This window comes from Lontra canadensis, unplaced genomic scaffold (assembly GCF_010015895.1).
Source record: "Lontra canadensis isolate GAN:19392208 unplaced genomic scaffold, GSC_riverotter_1.0 scaffold32, whole genome shotgun sequence".
Classification (NCBI taxonomy): Eukaryota; Metazoa; Chordata; class Mammalia; order Carnivora; family Mustelidae; genus Lontra; species Lontra canadensis.
In genome coordinates this window covers 14,043,413-14,049,207 of record NW_022631026.1, presented here as the reverse complement: position 1 = coordinate 14,049,207, position 5,795 = coordinate 14,043,413, and the positions used below count along the sequence as shown (strand labels likewise).

Sequence of the window (5,795 nt, the reverse complement as noted above, 5' to 3'; positions counted from 1 at the left end):
CTTTCTTTTTTTTTTCCTTTTTTTCTTTTTTTTTTTTTTTTTTTTCTTTCCTTTCTTTTCCTTTTTTTTTTTTTTTTTTTTGAGGGAAGACTTTCTCGGGGAAGATTCAGTTAGGGTTTGGTCTTGAAGAAGAAGTGAATCTTGGGGAATCAGAGCAGGGTGAAGGAAGCTGACTGAGAGGCAGCCCAGTCTCTCAGAACACTAAGCCCCTCTTTACTCACCTCTGCTTGAAGTTCCTTTGATCAGCACCCCAGAGACAACCACTAAATACTTTCTGGAGCCCAGGGATGTGCTCTTCCCATCACTCTTGCCCTTCTAGTTCTTTTATAACAGGTAACACCTAAATCCTTCCCTACACCTCAGCTCCTTCTCCAGCAGCTCCAGCACAGGCCTGCTGCTTCTATGGACTTTGTTCTTCCAGATAGCCTACTGGATTGTAAACATCATCTAGAAAGCCTCTTCAACCCACAATTCCTAATCTTTCATTCAGAGAGCACAGGCACAATTTTGTCATTGAGTACTGAATGTTTTCCTTGGCCTGCACTGTTGCTGTACCATAGGTCTACAGGTCACGGATGCCCAAGTCACATGCTTGCATTCAGTCTCTACAACAGCACCCAGATGCTAATAGGCAGGGCAAGTGTTATGAGTAATATTTTAGAAAAGGGAGGATTGAGTAGTAGGAAGCCTTGTGTGGGTCACACATACCACTTAGGGCAAAACACAGATCTCCTGATTCATGCTTTGGTACTTCTTTTCTGCCATGTGGTCCTGCCACCATCATCCCTCTTATAGGCAAGCCTGACTAAAGGGGCAGATCCAACTATTGTGCTCATATTTCAGATGAATTAAAAACTGGAGAACTGACATAACTTGCTCAAAGTTACATAAGTGGCAGAGATGGGGTTTGAACTCAGGACAGAATGAGTGCAAAACCTACTCTGATAACCATCATGTAATCTAGCCACGTTCAAAGGAAGGGATTTGTTCCTTTAAGGCAGAATATACACTCATTGATGGGAAACAAAATCTTGTGCTTTGTCTCAACGGAAGGAGGAACTTGGTCACAGAGGAGTGTTGAATAAGGAAATGAACAACCTTGTGAAAGAGTGAGTTTACATAGACACTCCACTATTAATGGAGTGTCTTTGTTGTTGGAGATGCTGCAGAATAGAGCCCTGCATTATGAAGAAAGTTGGAATAAGTCTTTCTAAGGATTCTTTTAGTCTTGGAATTCTTAACTTCTTTGAAATCAGTGCTGTATTTAGAAGTTCTTTTCAAGCATCCTTGAGCCGGGATATAGAAGGGTGGTCTTCACTTTCAGGACATTTCGTTAATGGTTGAAAGAGTTTTGGCAAGTCTTACAAATGCCATTTGTGCCACTGATGATACCCAGTGTGTCCTCTACTCCTATTCTCTGTCCTCCCTTTCTCCTTCTTCCCTTGGAGTCCCATCCAAGACTCAATCAAAACTGACACTTTCCCTCTGTTTCCCACTCTGAGTTTTCTAAAAACTCTTTTAGAAAAGAATAGAAAAGCAGCAAATTTGACTCTTTGTTTTGTCCTTAAAATTGGGCTACCTGAGCAATTGCTCATTTTTTTTTTTTTTTGTTTGTTTGGTTTAGAGTCTGATCTAAGGTGATTCTTAATCTCTGTGTTGCAGGATAATAGTTTCTAATATGTCAGCTCCGTCCTGCTGAGTGTTCCATCAACACCCTTAACCCAGTTATCTGCAAGGGCTTTGACCCCAGACAGGGAGTCTCAGATGGAAGCCAGGACATTGCTTCAGGACCGGCTATGAAAAATGCATGTAAGATAGAAAAATGTGAATTATGTGTGAAACAAACAAAAGCACCAGGCAACATGGAATTTGTGTCAACAAAAGCTTGCTGCAAGCTGTTGCTTGCTTCTAAGGGGGAAGTAGACTCTGGCGCCCAGGGAACAGTAGCAGGGAAGGACTTTTGCACAAGACGTGCAGAAACAAAAGGGGTGAACTGTTCTGGCTGTAATTGCTTTCAAGTTCTTAAGCTCTCCTCTCTCTTGCATTTGTTATGCAGCTGGGGAAGTTACTGATTACTGAGTCCGCCGGAGCCATGAGAATGGGAATAACTGACATTTATAACATTTTGACATACTCAAGAGAAGAGAAAAATAGTCCAAAGGGTGGGACCTCCAGTTGACTTTCTTGTTGACTATAAACCAACTCCATGACTGGATTACTTGAGTGAATAAGGGGATGGCAAGGTTCTCAGGGAGATTCATGCACTGGAATGTCTAGCTCATGTTCCAATTAAAATATTAAATCTGGTGATATTAAACTGCACAGACTTTTGCTGCCACCAACTGAAAATGTTATATGGACTAGTTTCCAAGCTAGCTACAGAAATCCAAAATTATCATTCCCTCACTGAGAGATATTTCTAGGCAAGAGACAACCAATATGCACATTTTTTAAAAAAGCAAATTATCTTCAGTTATTTAACATGATTACCCCGTTCCTCTCTGGACCACTGCTGGAGACCCAGGCATCCAAGTGCCATAGGCTGCTATGTCAAATATAATAAATAACATTCCAATTATGTTCTGGGGGGGTGCTGCACACAGCTCAAAGCTGGCTCACAGCCACCCTTGCTACCACCAGAACTGCCTTGCTAAGGTGTTCTGGGAGAAAAGAGCCCTGTGCAATCCAACTGGCAAGACTTTTGCATAAATACATCTCCCTTTACAAGGCTGATGAGATTTTGCGGCCTACAGGCTGTAGCCTCAACCCAAATCCATGACCACCGCACACAGTGATTCATGTGGGAGGTACCACTTCTTGCTCACACTTCTCCAAATGGCTCCTGGGGCTCATTGCAGCCTTTTAAAGAGAGACTGAGGGCGCTACTCTGCCAGGCCTGCCGAAACAAGGCACTCTAAAATAGAATTTGATGTCGTGGGTAGGGAATATTCAGTTTAATTCCAGGCCATTTAATTCAATACGTATTTACCAAGTGCCAGTTATACATCAGGTTCTGTGGACCTGCCTGTGGCCTGAGCTCATTGCCACTTTTTCTCATCCCCTAAATCTTGGTTTCTTCACTTATTAAATTCTTATGGATGACAATAGAGTGCCCTCAGGATTCCTAAAAGCGTAAATGAAAATGCGTGTGTGGTGTGCACCCAGCCCAGACCCCGATCCAAGGTGGGCATGCGGTGAACAGCAGTGTTCTCTTATCCTCCTCCCCTTTCTGAAAATGCTCAGAAACAGAAACCCATCAAGCCTCAGGTATCACTCCAGGTAGGAGCAGGAGATCTGTAGAGAGTGTCTCTGATGAAGATCTTCTTAGGGCTGTATTCCTACATGGAAACAGTTGGGTTATACTATCAACCTCATAGGGTTATAGGGAAATTGGGTGAAGCACTGTCTGAGGAATGCTTAATGCCTGTTTAGGGACACACAGATTTCCTGCAAAGCTGTTACTATGATCTATCTTTGTATCTTCTTGGCTTGAAACCTCTTGGATTTTGGAGGTCCAGTGGACCCTCTTTACCTCTGTCATGGCTTCTTGACTCCTTAGAGTTTGGATATGCCTTTATTCATTCCACAAACATTTACTGAACACCTGCCAGTTGCCAGATGCTTTGCTAAGCCCGTGGGTCACAAGGACAGATGGGATCACCAAAACTGGTCATACGAGCAGGATCCTTGACCTCTAAAATCTTATAATTGGTTGAGGAAGCCAGAAAAGCAAACACATCATTTCAATATGATGTAATAAATGCAGGGGCAGAGGTCACCATGGGGTGAAGCGGGAGCCCAGAGTATGGACCTGTACCCTGCTGTGGGGGTAGTGGAAGGGGTAACCAGCGACAGTTCCAGCAAGGACAGCTTAGGCAACTGCACATTGAAGGACAAATGTTTCTCCATTCTCAAGACCTTAAAAGTATGACTTACACCTGTGTCCTTGAAACATCAATGGGCTATAACTAGTGACCCAAAAGTCTAAATTCTGCCATCAGACTATGCTTGAAAGGCAGCACAGCAGGCTGGGAATTCTGGGGGTTTCATTTCATAGGAATAAACAGGACTCCCTTCCTCCCCTTGACCCCAGAGCAGCACTTTCTGAGCTCTTGTGTCTATACCCCAGGTTCTCCTCAGTTTTTTTTTTTTTTTTTTTTTTTTGCTGTAGGCCTCCCCTGTAGGACACCCCACACAGCTGGGTCCCCAGGGTGGCCTTGAAGAAAGCCTGGCCAGTGCAGGGACCAGGGAGCACACCCATAAATATACAGACAATGCTCACAGGAAGACTCGGAAGGGAAAGAACCCCAAGACTGTCCACCTCCCTAATGTCCCTGTGCTGCCACTTGAACCCATGGAGGGACCGAACAGCGTGGTGATGAGGACAAGAGAGTTTGTGATGAACTGGGTAGCAAGTGATAATCAAAGTTCTAGAAAGTCCATGGCCCTCCGTGTCTGGTTTCTGGTGTAGAAAATAATGCTCTGCAATACCAGTGTTGGCTTCTTCACTAATGCCTTTGACCACAGAGCAGGAAATCTTACTCGTCATTCCAGAAACATTTTTAAGAACCCTGACTGAGAAGCCTTATGCCTCCATCTCAGCCTGGGGCTGAGCTGGGACCCGGGCATGCCCTGTGTTGGATTTCCCCTGGCCGTTTCTTCTTACCGTGTTTTTCTCCAGTCCTTAACATCCCTGCTCATTTCCTATCCCATCTTATTCTACCCTAGGAAGCCCTGAAAGGGGCCCCAAATTTCATAAAAAGTCAAACTGCTAGCTCAGCTTCCAGGATTCCTGAAGAAGCAAATATTAGTTTCTTTTATAAGCACATGTTCACTTTTTAAAAAGACTTCATTTTTTTTAGAGCAGTTTTAAGGGTACAGCAAAATTGAGAGAGAGGTACAGAGATTTCCCACAGCCATCTGGGCATAGTCTCTACACATGCACCCCCTCTTCCCCATGCCCCCCACTGTGGTCATCATCCCACAGCACAGTGGTCCATTTGTCACACCCGTTGAACCTACATGGACGCGTCATAACTACCCAAAGCACAGAGTCCACATTACGGTTCGCTCTTTGTGTTACATGATCCATGAATTCGGACAAATGTATAATGACGTGCACCCACCATGTTAGTATCATACAGAGTGTTTCCATTGCCCTGAAAATCCTCTGGGCTCTGCCTAGTCATCCCTCCCCACAATCCCTGGCAACTGCTTACTGTCTCTATAGGTCTTTTCCAGAAGGTCATCTGGTTGGAATCATACAGTATGGAGCCCCTTCAGACTGGCTTCTTTCACTTAGACAATATGCATTTAAGTTTCTTTTTAATGTTTTCTCATGCTACATTCAGTTTTTAAATGTTTCATACATCGACGTTAGACCCCAGGAAGCTGGTCTCTGTCCACTTCAAGACATCAGGGACACTTGAGGTCATGAGAACACCCTGATCAGACCCGTGAGTCAGAACCTGGAGGTGAATGGGTGGGAAGAGGTTGGCTCAATCTCCATTTCACAGCTGAGAGATCTCCTCTCCCCGCTCTACTCGCTGCTGAAACTGGGTGCAAGGAGAGAGTAAATGAAGCTATTTCCTCCTGGAGGAGATTATTGAGTAATGGAAAGGGGTTATTCAGAAGGGCCCTCCTTCCAGTTTCCATTATTAATCATCATAAACAAAGGAGTAATAATGGGTGTAGCAAAAGCACAGCAATTTTAGGGCCAGTTTATTTGCGCACTGCGTTGAAAAATCGGGATAGCCCTTTAACGTCCAGTTCCCACTTGACGCCCCAAGAATGAC

General features: G+C 44.3%; 1 long non-coding RNA gene across 1 annotated transcript in view; it reads right to left on the bottom strand.

Annotated features, from left to right (window-relative positions):
- Positions 1–3,605, bottom strand: part of LOC116873193 — a 13,026-nt gene extending 9,421 nt beyond the window's left edge. Inside the window, exon 1 of the long non-coding RNA XR_004383759.1 lies at positions 3,441–3,605. This is a non-coding gene — a long non-coding RNA (uncharacterized LOC116873193). The remainder of the gene's footprint in view (positions 1–3,440) is intronic.
- Positions 3,606–5,795: the final 2,190 nt, after the last annotated feature.